Here is a 19,482-nt window from a genome sequence, read left to right as displayed (position 1 = left end):
GATTTCCAAGGGTCTTTAATTCTGGTTTCCAAGTCTGTAAACACGCAGCGATTAACAGTCTGGAAGCACTCACCATTCCCCCCATGGCCTGAGTCTTAACAACATTCTGGTGGAGGAAGAGGATGGGTTAAATCCCTCGAAGCTCATCTATTGTTGAGATCCACGAGAAATTGCTTGCCAGTGTGCATTTGAAGTGAATGTGGTGCTTTGGTTTCTCTGGCAAGCTCTGCTCTTAGCACTTGCAGGACTGTGTGCATCTACGATTGTGCAAAACAGCTTTCAAGTGCTGTGAAGCACCCCTTTCAAATGTGCTGTATAGATACATGAGGGAGAAGGAAAAATGTGCTAAGATGTGATTGCTAAATAAGAAATCTGCAAGGCCCGTTTGGCATCGCAGACACTTCTCCCTGCGATTTGGCAGGGCCGCCTATACGTTGCACAGGTGCAAATGACTTCTCCAGGGACAAAGTACTGCGAAACTCGGCCTCCTTCCCAGCAAAAGACAAGTGGGGAAATAAAACCCCTGGACCAAACCCTGCCCTCATTAACACCCCTGAATCCTACTGACTAAAGGCAAAATGCTCTCCAGATTGAGAGAGACAAGACTTTATTATCTCATTTTCCTGGTTCAACCAGCAGGTACTGAAGTCCGGTCTCCTCCATGCTGATGGAGACACATTAACTTCCCAGAGTTGTGAAGGAGATTTGTTGCACCATGTTGTTTCCATTCAGTGCTTTCCACATACCATTTAACAGCTCCAAATGGGACTCATGGTTTAGATATTCCCTTCGTCTCCCCCTCAGCTAGCATGCATATTGCTCACTAGGAGATGGACAGTGTGGTCCTGCGGCATCCCAACCCCCTCCCTGCAGGTGGAGATGGAGTCGATTTTCCAATATCAGGGGTGTCACTGACATCCAGCAGCTCTGGAGCTTCCTTGACGCCTGTATTTATGGTGCAGCAAATCCCAGGGCACAGCTTAATCATGGGCATTATGGCTGGTCGGGGCTTTCTTGTTGGTCTGAGTGTACAACAGAGAATACACTGCAAATAAATACCTCAATTTGCTTTTCTTTGCATGGACTACAAAAAGAGGCCATGAGGAAGCACGTACTGTATCATACCAATAGGCATTTTTATTATTATCAAACAAAAATTAAAAAGAAAATGTACTAAGAGTAGCCAAATGTAAAGAACAGCACTTTTTGAAAAGCCTCACCACTGCCAGTATTGTGTTTTTCACTGGGAAAAACTGTTAAAGCAATTTGGATAAACTAATGTTTATCTAAATGTTCAAAGTGTGCAGAGGTCTTTGATAGAAGAGCAATCCCTTTGTGGCCTGGATTTTTGACATACACCCAGCTGGCCTTTATTTTATACGCTGCAACGACTAGGATATTATACTCAGATATAGAAGTAGTCAATAAACACACATTTTAATTAATGTCCCCTGCCCAAAAGCCACTGATGAACATCATGGTCTTCCCCTTCTCTGACCTTAATGTTTTATACTGTTTCAGGACTTTACTGCACATTTATTGAGTTACAAACTTGGCATTTTTCTTCATTTTGTAGAGTAAAAGTATAGAGTTGTTATAATCTGGTGCAAGCTTCATTTATTACAGAAATATGAGTTTCTTACATAATTTCAAAAAAAAAAAATTGTAGAAGAACAAGACAAAGAAGATAAGCTTCCCACAACTTCCACTTTCATCCCAGCTAATTTTGCTTGAGGACTTTCCATTCTTTCAACACTTTTCTTCAAATTATTCACTTGTACCCCTCTAATGTCACTCTGCTGTGATGACCAGTTGGGGAATATATAACATGATGCATGCATACAACACCAGTGGGTTAAAACCGGACTATAATATGAGTATTATTCTACCAGCCTGATGAACTCATTTACAGCTATGGTACAGGTGATGAAATTACAGAGCTGTAAATCCCTTTGGTCTTCTAGAGTCCTTTAGCTGATGTAATTTTTCACCAGGAATAAGATGTCATTTCTTTCTAGAGAGCTGGGTAGTGCAGGGAGGGTAGATAGATATGATTATTAAATGCAGTGTGTGCAAAAGGGGAATGGATGCTGAAGTTAAATATACACAAAAATTAATAGCTTTCCTGATCTGAACTCATGTTTCTCATGCTCTTTGGATTACAGTAGGGTTACCCTTCTGGTGTCTGCACCCCAGGGATTCACATCTGTGTAAATGTGGTAATAGAAAAAGGCCCTCGTGATGAATTCATGAATTGTTCTCATTGACACTAGTTGATACTTTTACTTGGACAAGTCTCCTTTGCAGGTGCACTGACCACACACTAATTGAAAGGATTATTTTCATAACTTTCTGTGCAGTCTTGCAAGGCTTTCTGTGAAAAGCATAATTGTTTCAACCAGCTGCTTGGAGTTGTTTTTATTAATTTCTTTAAATCCAACAATGCTGGATCGGCATATTTGAGACTCTCCTCCAAACTGCATATGAACATAAATAAAATTAGCGCATGTGGTTCTTGTGCAGGAGAGAACTTTGTTTGCAAGTACAGCATTTCTGTGAGGAGAAAAATTGCTTTTAAAATGTACTTTTTCTCCCAGCCCCTTGCTATTTTTATCCTCATCCCCACAACAAATCTTTAATGTGCAGTATGTCTGCATGGCACCTGTTGGGATTAGCTGGGACCCGAGCAGACACATTACAAATCCATGCATTTGCACTGCCTGATACATCTAATCCCGAGTTTATGCTGTATGAAGCCCCAGCCGTAAAGTGTTCTTCAAGTTCTGTTATTCCCCTTTCTTGGGTGAAAGCCATGTCTCTTACCATGAGACTGACCATAATATCTGAAAAAGCCTTATGGACTCAGTCCTCACTTTATATAGCAAGCCAGGGGTATTAAAAAAGTCCATGGCACAATTATTTGGATGCCACCTTGGTGTCTCCCTCCTCCCTTGCTTGGGGGAAATGCTGAAAGTGTGAAAACTGCCCTGGGGAAGCAAAGCAAAACGAGGCCGGGAGCACTACATGAGAGAGACAGAGAACAAGGACAACGACATCTGTGGGGTCCACTCACACCTTGGCCTCTCTTCTCCTCTCCTCAGCTCAGCCCTTCCTGACACCTTGGGGACCTGGCGGCTTGGCCTTCATGTCAAAACCATGAGGTCTCCCCACAGCAGCAGAGCAAGATTTGCATAGGGAAGGGGAATTCAGCCCTCCCTCCTCTCCCAAGCCTTGGACGGAGAAGCCAAGGTCTCTGCTTCAGGCTGGGTGTCTGTGCACTGGCTGCCCGTCCCAGTCCCTCTCCCACCTTCATTCCTACTCCCTTCCAGATGGGAGACTGCAGCCAAGCCCTTCCTTTGTCCCACCTCTTCTTCCTGGCATCCCATGCACCCAGCCATTGACCCTCTCCGAGGGTCCTGTTCACCCTTGGTGGTGGGAAAATCACCATGAGCTGCTTCTTTCCCTTACTTTTTTGGCTCTAGCTTGCGCGTGCCATATGCCATGAGGCTGTGGAAATACAGCACATGTCATGAGGCCTTTGGGGGCTGTGCCATCACCTCAGAGAATGACCTAAAAATTACCAGGAGGATGACATCACTAGACCAAAACCCAGAAAATAAGCAAAATGGTGTTTTGGTGGTTGGAATACAATGCAGGATATTCTGAGCAGATGGCACCAAAGCATTCCTGATGCAAAACATCCACGTAACTGTCAGCCTCCTTGTGCTTCCACAAGCTCACTAATAACCCCTTTGCTCCTATGGGGAAGGTGGTTTTGTTGAGCAAACCCTGGGACTTCCCTCTGACTAATGCTGTCTAGGTCCTGCAAGTCAGAAGAAAACAATGGCAACTGTTTAAAAATCAGGCAACAAGCCTTGCAAAACCAAGAAGCTGTCCTAGAAATTACTATTAATATGCATGTAAAAGTAGGGTTTCCTAATTTTCTTGATTCGGACTCCCAGGAGTGGGATGTGTTTTTTACTTCTTCTCTGCACCCATTTAAGATAAAAATTTTTGTTCTGGAAAAAGATATGCTGGATCTTAAAAAAACACAACAAATATTTTGAGTATTTCCAGGGAAATAGCAAGCATTGGCAATACAGCTGGTCAAAAAATGGAATTGCCATTTCTGGACATATTTTGTCATGTTTGGGCTTGTTTCCACTCCAAATCAGAACAAAATTCCAATTGTTTAAATTCCATGGTATTTCATTCTAAGAAGAAAAACACCTCTTTTTTCAGACAATGAAATTATTGTTTTGATAATATTCACATGCAATTAAATAAAGCATATACTAGTGTAGCACAAAAGTTAAACTGGCATAAAATAGCTAATGGTCAAAGGAGAGAGAGACTCTCTCCCAGAGATGTTTCATCCCATCCTGAAGCAGTGTCAGGAGAGCACCTCTAGGGTTACTCTATCTCTTGTCTGAGTAGGGAATGAGCTCCTGGAGAAGCTTAAGCCAGCCTGCGTCCAGGCTGCCACGGTCCCACCTTCCTCCCTGGCCCTCAGAGATGCTACTACTTCCCCTGACCTGCAGGGAAAACTCTCTTCACCCTGGGCTGCAGCTGTGCCTCCATCAATCCCAGGCACTGAAGGGGAGCAAGGACGTGGCAGACAACCACTTGGGGATTTGGGGCCATTGCATTAGCACGGTTACCCTTGATTTTTCTGCAGTGCTGGTCTGATGGAAAATGCTCTTGTGTGGATCCACAGCCCAGGTTTTGGCATACACCAGTCAGGCCATATGACCACTGCCTCTGATGCTATCCTCAAGGCAGAGGTGGGGCTGTCCAGAGGTCCCAACTTCTTTCCTTTTGTCCCAGTACTCTTTTCTTGAATCTGCATTTCTTCAGGCCACGAACAGCAAAGCCTCTGCAGAAGCCTTTTGCCACATTCCCACCTTCTGCCGCTCACTTCCCAGAGCTAGCAGTGAATTGCTCTCTCAGGAGTCCAGGTTGCAGCCTGTCCCAGAGCAGGCAAAGGTTTTCTTTGGCAAGAAACAAAAAAGCTTGCCGCACGGGGCCCCACATGGCTTGGCGTGGCCAAGGACTGCACTGTCCTACAGCGCAGCTTAGTCTTGTTTGGTCTTTTCTGTCTAAACAGGTTTATAAATCAAATAATGCTTTTTTCATGTTTACTCTCACTGTAGCTTCATCATTACTGAAAATCATATTCAGCTCCAAAGTTTGCTCACAAACTTCCCAGAAAAGCTATGTACTGCATTGTAAAAAACCTGTTTGTTTTCATACTGAATAATGCAAAGATAAAGCAGGATCCAATCAGTAATCAGAGCATGCCAAACGCCTCCGAGATAGAAAGTGCTCTATGACACCACTTTCTGGAAACACTGTTATGGGTCTGATTTAGGAAATGACAGGGGACCACAATGCTCTTCCTCCTGGAGGGCCATCCTGGTACAAGATACGATCCCAAGCAAGTCCTCCAAGAACATTCTCCAAAGGATCCTCACTAAAGGGCCTCTCGCAACTTGCTGGAGCCTCTGTTAGAGCAAGGATGGTCCTGCTTGGGGCTGGGAGTCCAACTGGAACATGCAGGATCTGGCCCTTGCCGGTGGTCCCTGCACACACATCTGTGACTACTCCTGTGTAAAGCTGCTCATGTGCACAAGGGGCCTTCCCATGGCTAAGTTTTGTGCAACAGTGTCTCACCTGAAGATTAACATTTAAATCAATTTTTGAACATAAAACTATTTATAACATATAAACCATGCTTTACTTGCCCATTAAGAACTCACTAATGGTTAATGTTTCACATGCCACATTACTGTTACTATTTTTCCTAAATAAAAATAAAAATTTCACTATCTTGCCCTGCTTGGAGTTGCTAATAAATAAGAATGGTTAATGAGTGCTTTCCTGATAAGAGACAGCCCTTGTTAAACAGCCACTAAAAACACTCCTATCTGGACCGCAGCTGCATCTGCTAGAGCGCGGGCTTCTTTTTATGTGTGATCCAAACCCTGCAGTCCTCAGCAAGGCGGGACTCACTCTGCCGTCGGGTGGCACTTTGCCGGACTAAGAACTGATTTGCCCACGTTTGTCAAAGGCTGATCCTCAGCAGGTAGCATTTATTCGAGACCGGACATGGCAGGTGGTTTCAGCCCAGAAACACATTTTTGCACAGATTCCAATTAAGTGTTTATAAGCTATTAGTTACATAAAACTCAAATCAGTGATGTTGGCAAGTTTTCTGTACTTTCTCTGTGTGCTAACAAGTCAGCTTAACTTTGTTTGTTGTTGGGGGACTTTAAAGTGTGTGTTGAATATTAACATTTTAATTTGCAAGGAAATTAGTAGTTGGAAAACTATAATCCCTTACGAGCATGCACGCACACACACATGTGCACACACTCAGTCTATTAAAATTACTTATGTTATTAAGTTTGTAATAAATCCTCAATGTGGAACGGCACGTGCTGAATCACTGAGGTATTAGACAAAGATCAGTTTAAAGGGTTACTCTGGGGCCCCAAATTCCATTTTTAAAAACAAGGCCCTATTGAACCTAATCAATGGGTTTTCTGTGATTTTTTTTTCCCCCCTAGCAACTTTAATTAAGAGCTTTTGGGCAACTTTAAAGGTTATATGTAGTATTTTTAGCTATAGCTGTGAAGTGCTACAGGAGAGCATGAAAACATACCTACGCAGATCTTTATGCCTCCCTCTTCATGAGTGGCTGCGAACCTTTCCATTGCACATGGGTCACGGCCAGCATTTGTTTCTGCAAACCCAGTTAGAGTAGCAGGCATGTTCAGCTGTGACTGCTGGCAGTAGGGGAAGTTCAGCTCCAGGTTTATGCGGGGAAGACCTGGGGCCAGATCTGGTACCACCAAAGCATCTCAGGACAGTGGCGATGGTTTTGGCAGGCAAGAGCCCCAGTCCCGAGGGTATAATGTGACTGCTTGAGGCCAGCCAACAGACACCAGCCTTCACCAGCTGTGAGTCTGGCAGGACCAGGTTCAGCTCCTGTGCTGAGGCAGGCCAGAAGTCTCCTTTTGTTTGTCTACTTTTTAAGCAGAGTTTTCTGCGCTACATGTAAAGGAGGTGGAGGAGGGACTGGTGACTTTGGTTTTTTTTCCAGGATAAACTATGATATCAATTTCCTTTTTAAAAATTTTTCCTGGTGTTCTTTGAATGAGGAATGGGGCCATCTCCCCAGTTCGAAGAGATTTGGCCAGCATGCCAAAACTGCAATTACAGCTAAATGAAAAAAATAAGAAAGAAATGTATTTTATTCATTTCAGCTGTTATGTCTTAATGCAAAGAAATCACTTTGCACAGTTCTGTAACTGACACCAATTTCTAATCTCCAATACTATTAACTTCTAAATCTCCGTTATAAAGAATATTGGCAGTATACCAGAGTCTAATGCAGCTAAATGGACTTAGTCTGATCTGATGTTTTATTTTCTTTTTTCTGAAATGCTGAAAAAAATCGTTAAACTACTTTGTTAATTGCTGATAACATTTTGGTTAGTTGGATTTCCTCTTTTGGCTTCAATAGACGCATTCCTGGAACATGACATGACCTTGCCTTTGGGACAAACAAAAAAAGAAAGAGAGACCATTTTTTGAAATGACAAAATGTATTGTTATAGGATTAGAGACAGGATAGCTCCACGACTATGCTGTATCGCTAACTCAATTTAAGAGCCCAACGAATTGAAACTAACTATTGAATAGCTGCAGTGAAAGGGCATTGTTAAGGAGTAATACCTATGTGAAAGCTTGATTGTTTTATCTCAGCTGGATTGCAACAGATTTCTGATAACTCAGAGATCCACTCACACAGCTAGAAAACCTTCAAACATTTATTTTCCCCTACCACTTCACTCCAATGGCACTGGAAAACCAATCCAAGTCTCAGCTGTGCAGAAATAAATATTAACTAACAACAACCTTGACATAAATGTTTTCATAAGTCAGTGACGGGCTTTGACCGAGCCTGCCACCTTGACATCAAGACATCATCATTCCAAGGGAACCTTCAAAGCTGTCTTCTGTTTGACATTGGTGATGCCCTAAACCGGTGTTAGCATCACTTCTCTGCTACAAGATTTAATTGGGAGCTTAAACAGATAATGGTGAGTTGTGCCAAGTGGGCCAGTGGAAGTAATTATCAGATTTAGATATTCTGGCATCCTGGACAGAATTTCTTAGGCACAGGAAATGAATTATAGCAGAATATCTTTAGACCCAAAAATTATTGGCAGTGAGGAAGGGAAGAACAATGCAGCCTTGGTTACATGCTGACGAGCTTTGGCTGATTTGCAGTGTTACCATTTTAGTCTGTGTGTGGCTATTTAACTTTTGTTCCTCAAGAGAGCTGAAGTTCTAACACCATCTAAGTCAGAGCCTGGAGAGGTTTTTTCATTTTGTGTCCAAAGAACAGTTGGTTTCACAGAGGACTGAACAAAGGGAGAATATCAAGAAAATATGGGTTGCTCTTACTGGAGCATAGGATCCTCCATGAATAAGAGCTTCTTGTGATATTAAAATGGGTTATAAAATCTCCTTCTTCTGTTGCTGAATTTGCAGCGTAGCTGTACCTGTGTCCCAATATCTTTTAATAAATCCAGTATTCATGAAAAACTCTTGGCTTTGAAGCCATAGAGACCAAGGCCTGTACTCACCTCACCTACTTTTAGATATTTGCATGAGATCCCTTGGCAAGGAGTGCAGACACCCAAGGCTCCCTGCAGACAGACCGGCACACCCTTTCCTTTTGTGGGCTGAGTTGCCCTCTAACAGAGCTTCCATTGAGCAGGCAAGTCTCCTACAAGGCTTACTACTTAGGTACCAAAACCAAGACCCTATAATAGGTGCAGTGAACATGAGCCTGGGCCACCTGCAGGAGCAGATGGACAGAGGCACATGTGTGCCAGGGGGCCCAATGGCCAAGTATTTTCACTGTGGCAGTCGAGGCTACCAGTAGGACTAGCAATGTTGGTCAAACACTGCAGATCCTTTACGTGCTCAGAAAGGAGATAAAATTGCATCACTCATTTACCAGATGTCACAAATGGATCTCAGATGGTAATTTTCTACTGTAAGTACTGGCATTTTGAGCAAAATATGATCCAAAAAAAAGGTCTCTGTACACCATTATCAATCCCCTAAGCCTGATGTCTTACCAGCTGTGACATCATTAACTGCACATCTGTCTCTAAACTGGAGGTGGTTTTCTAGCCTAACTCTTATCCCATGTCCACTCTGAATAAGCTCTGAATAAAAGACACTTGTTAAAAGTTCAACTGTAGCAGGGATTGCATCAAGGGTTTAGAGATGGCAGATGGGCAGGCCCAAGCCTCTATCACTGAATACAAAGATATATGGCCTATTCTCTCCTTATGGCTCATGTGATACTCTTGATAAGATGAATGTAAGTTTCTGGCAGCCACACAGATTGAAATCTATATCCAAGGAATGCATATAAGTCAGCTTCTACTTAAGCCTTAAATGATGGGTAGATGTATAATAGTAGCCAGTGAAGTAGCACTGAGGAAATGTGAGGTTTTTCAGTTCAGTGGCCTAAGTGGGGGAAGGAAGAGGACAAGAAGAGCAATGTGGAATTGAACTGAAAGAAATATTTGAAGGAATTTTAAACCAACTGAAATATTTTTTCCTTGGCATTTTACTGAAAAGAAAGAAAAAGATTCCAAATAAAGGTGAAAAGGAGAAAAAGATCATTCATAGTATGTGTTAGTTTAACAGTTTATTGAGAGATCTATAACCACACACACATTTCCCCCCCATTAGTCCTAAGCAACATAAATTGCATGCCCCTGATTATAAGGCCAAGAGGTATCTGTGTGTCTGCACCTGCATTCAGACCCATTGAAACGGCTGAAAAAACTATGTCCAAACCCACAGTAAAAGGGTCTGAGGCTGAGCTGGAAAAAATATGGCCCTTTTTTACCTTGAGCTAGATTGCGTGACAGCAAACAGAAGAAAACAAAAATGATCCCTTTTGGCACCACGTTCATCAGAGGGAAGGTTTCTCCCAGCCAGAGACTGCACAGTGTTTCAGCCTGCTGCAGGCTAACAACTGTCTTCGTGCTCCCTTTGATAAGCAGAGGGAGTCATTGAGAACCAAATCCTTAGACGGTAATGAGTTTTGCTCCTTGTTGGGAAAAGTGCTTTGAGGGATAACTCATCTTAAGAATAAAAGAAAAAAAGCAGAAGTGACCCTATATTTCCTACTGGGGAGAGTTCTGGACATGTCTGGGTAATACCTCTAGACTCACTGTACCAAAAGGCAGCTTATTCTGCTGTTCATGCATTTGCTTTGCAAGAAACAGTAGGGACCATGCTGTGAATCGCAAAATCACAGACTGGCTGCTGTTTGTGTGGCCTCATCCCACCCCTGTTCCAGAGCACAAGTAAGAAATTTTTTCTCTTTAACGGAGTCAGGAGTACTCTATAATCCACACAGCTTCATAATGAACAAGCTCTTATTTAGTGTGAGGCCTTATTCATTGCAAGCCTAGTTCCTTACTTGCAGCATACTGTTATAACAGCCATGGTGTTGCCCTGACTGTTTTGGTTTTGGACTAAATACAGTACAGTAAGTCAGACATTATTGGTCACAATGGTAATGCAGAGTGTATATAATGTGCTTTTATTGCTGCAAGGCATAGTTGAAATATTTACATGGAATACATGAAATAACAGTAAGATTCATGTTCTGTTCCTTATTTGTAAGGTATTTTATTAAAAAGAATCTGAATCTGAAGTTCATAAATAAAATAGTAATATCACTTATTTCCAGATACTAGTTCCAGCTTGTTGATTTTAATAGACAAGTATAACACTTCAAATGTGGAAACACAGTGGGTAATATTTATATGAAATCTCCAAGAACCGTGGTATTTTGCTCATGTGAAATATCATGGCATTTTGCCTGGATCAAGTAACCAGCAGATTAGCACATTAACACTTTTAAGAAACATGCATGTAATTCACTCTGAATGTGGTCTTTGACTCCTGGTAGGAATACCTAATGATTTTCAAATTGACGCGTTACTTTATAAAGCAAGTCAAATAAACAGGAATTGCTGAGGAGCTTTGGTAGGGGTGTATGGCATGAGCACACACATGTCATTGTCAACAGAGGAGACAGGATCAACTCTTTACAGCCACAGAAGGATTTGCAGAATCTACAAAGATACAGGAGAAACTTGGCTTCCCTCCTCTTTAAAGCTTTCTGGTTTATTGCTCTACATGCATGGGTAAGTGGATATAAACTGCTCCCTCTGATTGGAAGTCAGTCACCAGCTCAAGATGACAGATTACAACAGACCTCTAAGACTGACCAGAGCTATCCAGTAAAGCCTGTGAAAACCATCACCATCACCGATTTGGAAGGTCCTGCTTCAATTTGCAGCTTAAGGAAGATCCACACAAGACAGCCAGCCACACTCAGACTGCTCCATCTTAACCAGGAATTAGGAGGAAAAAGGGCAGGAGGCACAGGGATTGTATCAGTCCTGTGTCACTCAGCCAAGGATGCGTGCCTTCCAAGCTGTACTCCAACACAGATTCTTTGCATGGTTTTGGTCATGCCACTGGTCTCCTTGCACTGGTTTTCCCATTTCCCATGGAGAAAAAATCCTGTCTTTCTCTCCAGGGGAGCTGCTGCTGACTGCAGCGGTGTGCTTGTGGTGATGAAGTGTTCCACGTGTGTGAAACCCTGGTTGTGTGGAATGCACATGCAAGCTCAGTGGTAGCTTGGGGGCCTGGCTGATTTTGACAGCCATCCAGAGGGGAACAAAACTTTCTATCCCCAGGGTGCTTTCAGTGTGGCATAGCAATTGAGTTCAACGTCTGCAGCAGGAGACAGCAGGGAAAACCCAACAGTCCCCCTCCCACGAAAGAAGCAACAGAGTCCAGGCTGCGTGCCAAGAAATCCTATCACTAGCTTTGTCAAAAAATCACCAGGGCCACCTCAAAAACAATGGCGGAGTCACACTTGGCTGCAGTTGGTTATGTTTTGAGAGGGAGACTATGAGCAGGTCTCACAGAACTATTGTGGCTGGTTTGATTTCCTGTTAAGTCATCACACTTGTCCTCTCCTTCCTGAGAGACAATTTTTATAACCCAATTAATGTACTTAGCGAGTGTCCCTGTTTTCCTTAAGACCAGATACAACTGCCCCAGCTCATACCAATTAAGAACTTTCTTCAGAAATGACTCCACAGAAGTCAATGGGACAAGTCAGAGATTGTTCACAGCTGAACCAAAACAAAGGTGCAGCATCTCACCCTTTATCCTGTTGGGGATTGATGCTCTCCTTGCTTCTGCATTGGAAAACCAGGAATGAGCCCCGGGTTTCTAGCTATCCAAATAGAAGGGAAAATATTCTTCCTAGACCCTGTACCTGAGGTTTAAACTTCGATTAAAATAACCTGGCTAAGAAAGTCCAAACATAGATATTTGCAGAATGAAAGAATTTTAGAAAAGGAAATTCTGGGATTTGAAAAACAGAGAGACTTGTCATAATGGAAGGAATCAAATCAAACAGTCTTTTAAAGTCAAAGATAAATAGCAAACCCCAAAACTGCTCCCCCCTCTACCTCAGTTACCAGTTTGGACACAGAAAGGATCTTTCTTTTGCATTGAAGTCACCTGTTTTTTTTTTTAAAAACAAGGATTATAATGGAAATATTAAAATCTTAATCATGAAGAGCCTACTTGCAAGGCTCATTTAGAAAGCAGCTCAGATGTCAATGAGCAACAACTGCTGCGAACCAAGTACATACTGAGTACACTGTGTTAACATCTTGTCAAAACTCTTGGGTATACAACACCAGCGAAGGAGAAACCGCTCTGAGCTATGCTCCAGTGTTAGGACAGGATGAGGTTTGATAGACTATTAGAAAAACCAAACCAACCTCCCCCTACTTAAATTCACACAAAAGCCCAGATTTTTGGAACATCACGCTAGAGTCAGGCCTTTCCCTCCCCACTGGCAGCCAAAGCTATTTTTGAATTTGGGTCAGATTTAGTGACTAGGCTTCAGCCAAAAAATTTAGGGGGGGTGGGGAAATCATCAGAAAAAATCATGAGAGTTTGCCTATTTCAGAAACAAAAGGTTTCCATTTTTCAGGCTGGATTCACAAGAGGATTTGGGAGCTGACCGCTTTCAGATGTGCACACTGCAGAGGGGTGATTACACGCCTGCAGCTCCCGGCTCTGGTGCCCCAGGACTGGGGATCTGAGCAGCACTTGCCGTCCCCACACTTTTACACCAGGCCCCCACCAGAGGCAGCAAGGTCTGTACAAAAGTGTTTGCGTAGGCAATTTAGATCGGCATGCTGAAACCGGTTACGCTCGAGCCTTGTTTAGAATAGCATAGCTGCCTTCACATGAGGGATTTCTCAATTCAGTTAAAAATTGGCTCACAAACCCAACATGGCCAACCCTTGGGGTAATAAAAGGTTTGGAGTGGGGTAAAAGATGTGCTTTGTTGGAGCATATGGGTATCCCTGTTTCTGAGGCCAGAAAGGACATAGACTGATCTTTCCAAAAGTCCTGGGTTTTTTTAACACATACTTTTAGAGCAAAGTAAGTACTTCCACAGAGGGTCCTGTGGGGGATTTCCCCCTTTCTGGTCCCTCCAGAGTCTTCTTTTTAAGTTCTTTCATTCAGAAAATATGGATGTTTGGGCTTGCTCACCTTCATGTAAAGCTACATTTCACCCACACACTTACATGGTCTTCACCATGCAGCATCTAAGTCTCTCATAGTCATTGCTAGATTTCATCCTCACAAGATCATTTATAGGCAAATATGTTTTCTGCTTTTGTCAATGCCAGACAGAAGCAGTGGGTGGAGGGAGTCTTGGGAAGGTCATTGAAGACAATCTCAGTTGAAGCAGGGGGGTGGAACCTGGGTTTTCCAGGTCCCACCAGCTCCTGGGACATCCCTCCTTCCTCAGACAGTCACTGGGGAGGAGACAAGCTCAGCAGCAGCCATGAGGAATAGGTCTGAGCTCAGCAAAACCTGGGGCTGGCCCGGGGGATAATGAAGCAAAAAGCAATGTGTTTTATTTGAACGTTGGGTTGTTTAACCAGGCTGTATCTCCAGATGCGCTGAGGTTTGCTCACTGCTCTTAAAGTGCAGCTTGACTGTGAAACGTGACTGGAAACACGGCACTTTTCCTCAGAAGGTCCCTGTGTAGAAATCACAAGTGGGAGGAAAGCAGCTCCCATTTTGATGGTGGTCTAGGCTCTGATAAGTGAGGGCGAGGTGCTGTTCTTCAGTCTAAGGACACTGAAAAAAATACTAAGAATAATCAAGGGCTAAAAACCCCAACTTTCTCTGTCAGCACAGGCATCTTGTCTTATCTTCCCACACAGCTCTTTGTCCACAAACCACCTTACCTTTCCTTCCAGCACATGTCTCTTTTCTCTTTCTTCCACCTAACCATGGCCACCAAGCCAACTTTTTCTGCTCAATGGGGTCCCTGCCCCTCCTCAGCAGCCCCCTCCACTGTGCTGCATGCCACAGGTAATGGTGAGCTGGTAGGCAGTCCCCCTGTCTCTAAACCCTCCTGGGGGGTTATGGATCCTGTGGAGGTCCACAGAGAAAGGAGAAACCCCCTGTCTCTACAAAACTAGGCTGATGATACTTTTTTTTTGGCCCAAGATTGATGGAAAAGCATGGGTTTTAATGATGAACTCTGCAAATTAACCCTGAAAACTACTGAGACACAAAAAGGCTTTGGTCCTACAAAGCCTTAGATAAGTTGGTACAATCACAGGAGTTTCTCACACAGATGAAGTGAAGGACATCCATACAACACCATGGGGTCAGGACTCTACACAGAAGGGCAGTGTGTACCTTGTGGCTTTGTCTGTCGGGTTCATATGTGGTATTTGCAAACTGTGTGTTTTACACTGGGCAGCATAAAGAGTAAAACCGAACAGGGATTCACCAGCTAAGGACACGTAACTGTATAGCTTGTGTTCTCTAGGGGTGTTTGGAGGTAGTTTTTCCAGCTTTCTTGTGCTATTTTAACACCACTGCTCAGCCTCATTCTCCTGCCAAAGTGTTACATTCAAACAAAGGCTCCTTTAAACCACACAAGATCAAAATTGGGTCATGGGAGTGCCAGAAATCATTCCGAAATATCCTCATTACCTTCCTGTTTCTTCCCATACTATTTTACTGTTTGTTTAGGGAGGAGGGAATGGGGGAGCACTATCCTTTTTTTTTCCAAACAATATTTGCATACAAGCATTCAAGAAGCCAGGCATAGTGAAAACCTAAAGCATATCTCACTGTCTAAAGAGAATATATCTCTTTCAAGAAAATCCCTCTCAGCCCAGTAGAGATGCCATGACTGAATTCTTTTATTTCACCCAGTACAGAGCAGTAGGCACCCTGGAAGCTGCATACATCAAGAAAAGCTGTTTTAATAATGTGTGTGTCTAATCCATGCCTTCCTACTCAGTCCCCCCTTTCCATGCTTAGCACACTCACTGAGATGAGCTAACTTTCAGTTTGACAATATTTAACTGCCTAATTGCAACTATTTTAACTCCAAATTTGTTGTAAGCAAAAATTAGCAACAGTTAACTATTAGGTATTTGCAAAAAGATGACAGAGTTAAGGAGCCTTAATTTAATATCCATCTTCAGAGGTTTATAACTGAATCCATACTTGTATTTAAATACCAAATAATCTGCTGATTATTATGCATAGTTTTCAGTCAGTGTAACGAAAACATGATGTTGCAGTCATGCTGTGAGCTCTGTAGCTAGGTTTCCTTGTTTATATTAACAGCTGTAAACACAGTCTAACTCAGCCTTGATTTAAAAGCAGATTTCCCATACTTTCAAGAATTCATCACATTGTGAAAGCTACAATTTCAGAACTTTTCTCACGTGCTTATTGATTATGCTGAGGAACAGCCTGCAATGCTACACGTGCACTTGCAATGACCCGTTTTAGAGCCTCTACATTAAAAGGGCCAGTTTTCCATTTTCATTAAAAAGTAAAACCAGCTTTGCAAATGTTTGTTTATAATCCTACCCCTTAATGTCCTGAACCCAGCCTGCAACCTTCTGCATATGGGGTTGAACATGTACTTAAGTGCTTTGCTGGGTCAAGGTTTCACATGTTTATCCCTCCATTTAAAAATACAGGTTGTAAAACCGTCTTAAAGCCATTTAAATCAGTAAAAGGGATTTCACTCAGTCAGAAAGAGTTTTTAGTGCAAAGTTTTACCTTCCTACCTTTTAATAACAGCATTGGAAAACCTGAGCTTTTGGAAAAGTGGCACTGCCCGCATAAAGGACTCTCAGCTTTCTCTTGTTTTTTAAGAGTACAGTGAGTAGCAAGTTACATTTAAGTGGAAAGTCAAGTGAAGCGAAAGAACCTGCTAGGTACATTTTGTAATATTTATGTCTTGAGAAAGGCAGCAGCATGTCCTTCTGATGGGTTCCTCTGACACAGGTTAGATGTCCCAGTCTGTGAATCCTGAGCAAAGCCAACCAGTGGTGCAAAGCAACCTTGAGGGACAGGCAGATGAGGAACTCTTCTGAAGGAAAACTCCCCAGCAGTACAGAGCTGCTGTAGCAATTTACCATCACAGGGGCTTCCATACACTGGGTCTCACATGGAGACAGAAAGTAAGGGAGAAGGAGTGGTTTATGTTGGATACTTGCAGAGTCCATCAATCCTATCAGAAGGGCCTTTGGGATCACACTGCTCTACCATGGAGTAGGGATGCTCCTGAGAAAAGTCATGGCATACCTCCACCAGTAGCTTCACCACTGCTTCCCAGATTTCCTTGTTTCACCTCTCCTCCCAGCAATCTGTGTCTGGAAAACCTGATTTAGACCATCACAGCTCTGCAACTTTGTCACAGTGCTTATGTTCCAGAGAAATACATCTCTGGGTCAGAAGAGCCAAAGTGCAAGGCTGATCTCATAACACCACTCATCTACAACCAGCTGCAAAGCTTCAAGCTTATACTCAGATCCTGCACTGAGGTGCACCCACTGGCCCCTTAGTAGTCTGCTGTCCTGCGGGAGATTTGTAGTCACGTAGGGGTGAGCACACCACCGGCCACCCACATGCCACCAACTTTGCTGCTCCTAAGCATGCAGGACAGGCTCAGGGTTCGAGCTGTAGTCAGGTTAGGGCCAAAGATATGTGCAGAAGTTAAGGTCCAAGTGCTTTGGTCTGCTCTGAGGCTGATTCTCCATTGAGATCCTCCCTGGAGCCTTACTGCTTTTCTCACTGTCTGTTTGAGGGAGTGAGGGCTGCTGGAGGAATACATCACACATCTCATGCAGGACTCTGGATCCACTCCTCTGTAGGCTAACAGAGGTTAAGTAACTTCCTACTTGACACACAAGTAGCTCTCATGCTAAATACTGCCTCTTCTACCCCCTCTCCTTCAATGATTAGAAGTGAACTTGTTCAAAACTTAATTTTTGCCCCCTTGGAAGTCACATATGAACCTGGTCTGCCAAGTGCCTAGTCTAGCCACACTGGTGATGCTAAAATATAACCTGGATTGACAAGGGAACCACAAAACGCTTAGCAAGGCCATTCCACATCATCCTGTGCAAGTTATTTTTACACATCCAAGATCTCATTCAACTTGCTGGGCTTCTCAGAGGACAATTAAAAACAATGCATAACAGATGGGAGAGCTAAGACAAACAGAGGTTAAATGACTTGCCTGGGGCTGGTAGAGTCTAGCAGAATGGCCCACAGGAGTCCTGGGTATTAATTAGTTAATATTTGGACAATGGTAGGAAAATATATAGCCCTATATAAGTATTATTGTAAGGTGGCCCCTGCAGTTTGGAGAAGCAGAGGGCAACAGTGCACAGTTGAGTGCAAACATCCTTCCTTGTCTCGTGGCATTTCGGTCATCCGTGGGGTCTGGGAGGGACAGAGCGTTCCCAGGGCATGCAAGAGAGGGAATGGGAAAGCCCAGGGAAAGAGATCCCACTCAAGCAACTGTTGTACACCCCCAGGTTGCTGCATCCGTGCATTAGATTTAGGAGCAGTCGTTTGCTCTTTCCATTGAAAGCAGTAAATCTGTTAGGTAGTCAAATTGGGCTATGTGGTCAGCTGCCTTCACCAGAAACCTTGAAACCGAATTTGAGATATTTGTGGGTGTTTACAGCAGTAAGAGGTGCAAATCTCTCTGAAGTGCCATGCTGCTCTGCACTCCGACGAAATCCCAGGAGGAAGGTCAGGCCCGTCTGTATTAAAGGATCTATGGGAAAGGAGGAAAGGGTCATGGTGTCATATTTCTCCTTTTTTTCCACCTCTCTAGGGCATTCATCCTGCTCCCATGACTTCAGATCTGATTTCTTCAGATGCCTTTTTCAGTCTAGCTTCCCTTCACACCATCACACATCCCAGCCTGCTGCGCTGAGCCTCCTCCAGATTCCAGTATCAGCCTAAATGAAACATACATCAGTTTTTCTCCACGACAGCTCTCACTCTCCAGTGCTTTTATCATCATTCTGCCATGTAGTTGCAAGAGTGGTGAGCATTTTTGGCGATTCCCCTTCTTTCTCTTGGCTAGAATACAAAAATATTACCTAAGTTGTGATGCATTTTCCTCTGCAATTTTTAAAGCATTCAGACTTCCCGTGTAGTCTACTAGAATTTTCATCTAGTTTTCATCACCTCATATTTTGATTATCAGGATCTGACATTTCTTTTCCCATCAGTTTAGCTCAGACTTGACTGAAATGCAGAATTTCCAGTTGAAAATTCCAACATTCATTTTCATCTAAAATAGGATAAAAGGGTCAAATTTTAAAAGCACCTCCTTAGAAATACTAACATTTTAATTTCTACACATTTAGACAAAACTTTTCAGCATTTATAATTGCTGAATTCTAAATGCTGGCTTCTGTTTCATTTACTTGACATGCTGCATTACCCTCCCCTTGCAGATTCTGCTTGCTCTGAGCGAAATCTACAGGAAACTACACGTCAGTGTAACATGGTCTTTCCTGCCCTTACTGCACAGTACAGTGGGAATACCATATAGGGTGCATTGAGAAATATATGGTATAGTGAGGGACCTCACCCCGGAAAGGAACAGAGAGCAGAGCTTCATGGCTGTCCTACAGCTCCCTCCGAGCACCAAAATGATGCTGGTTTCTGTACCATGCAACCTGCTGAGCTAACTGCAGATTACACATTGGGAGACATGGGTTCTTTTCCCTTAAGGGATACACGCCTTTTATCTGTTTGAAGCAAAAGGTTTTACAACTTTTAATTTAAAAAGGCATAGATTGATTGGATCAAACTGACCCTAAGTGAAGCTTTTTCCTTTTTGCCACAGAAAATGTCCATTGCTGAGAAGAGGTGTTCTCAACTGTAAAATCACCCTAATAAAAATGTCCCATAGCCTCCAGTACAGCTGCCATAATCATTATTTTTGCTACCGCTCTAACCTGAGCAACTTGATGC

Source organism: Strix aluco, chromosome 3, assembly GCF_031877795.1.
Source record: "Strix aluco isolate bStrAlu1 chromosome 3, bStrAlu1.hap1, whole genome shotgun sequence".
Lineage (NCBI taxonomy): Eukaryota > Metazoa > Chordata > Aves > Strigiformes > Strigidae > Strix > Strix aluco.
Note: the sequence above shows the minus strand (reverse complement) of the source record.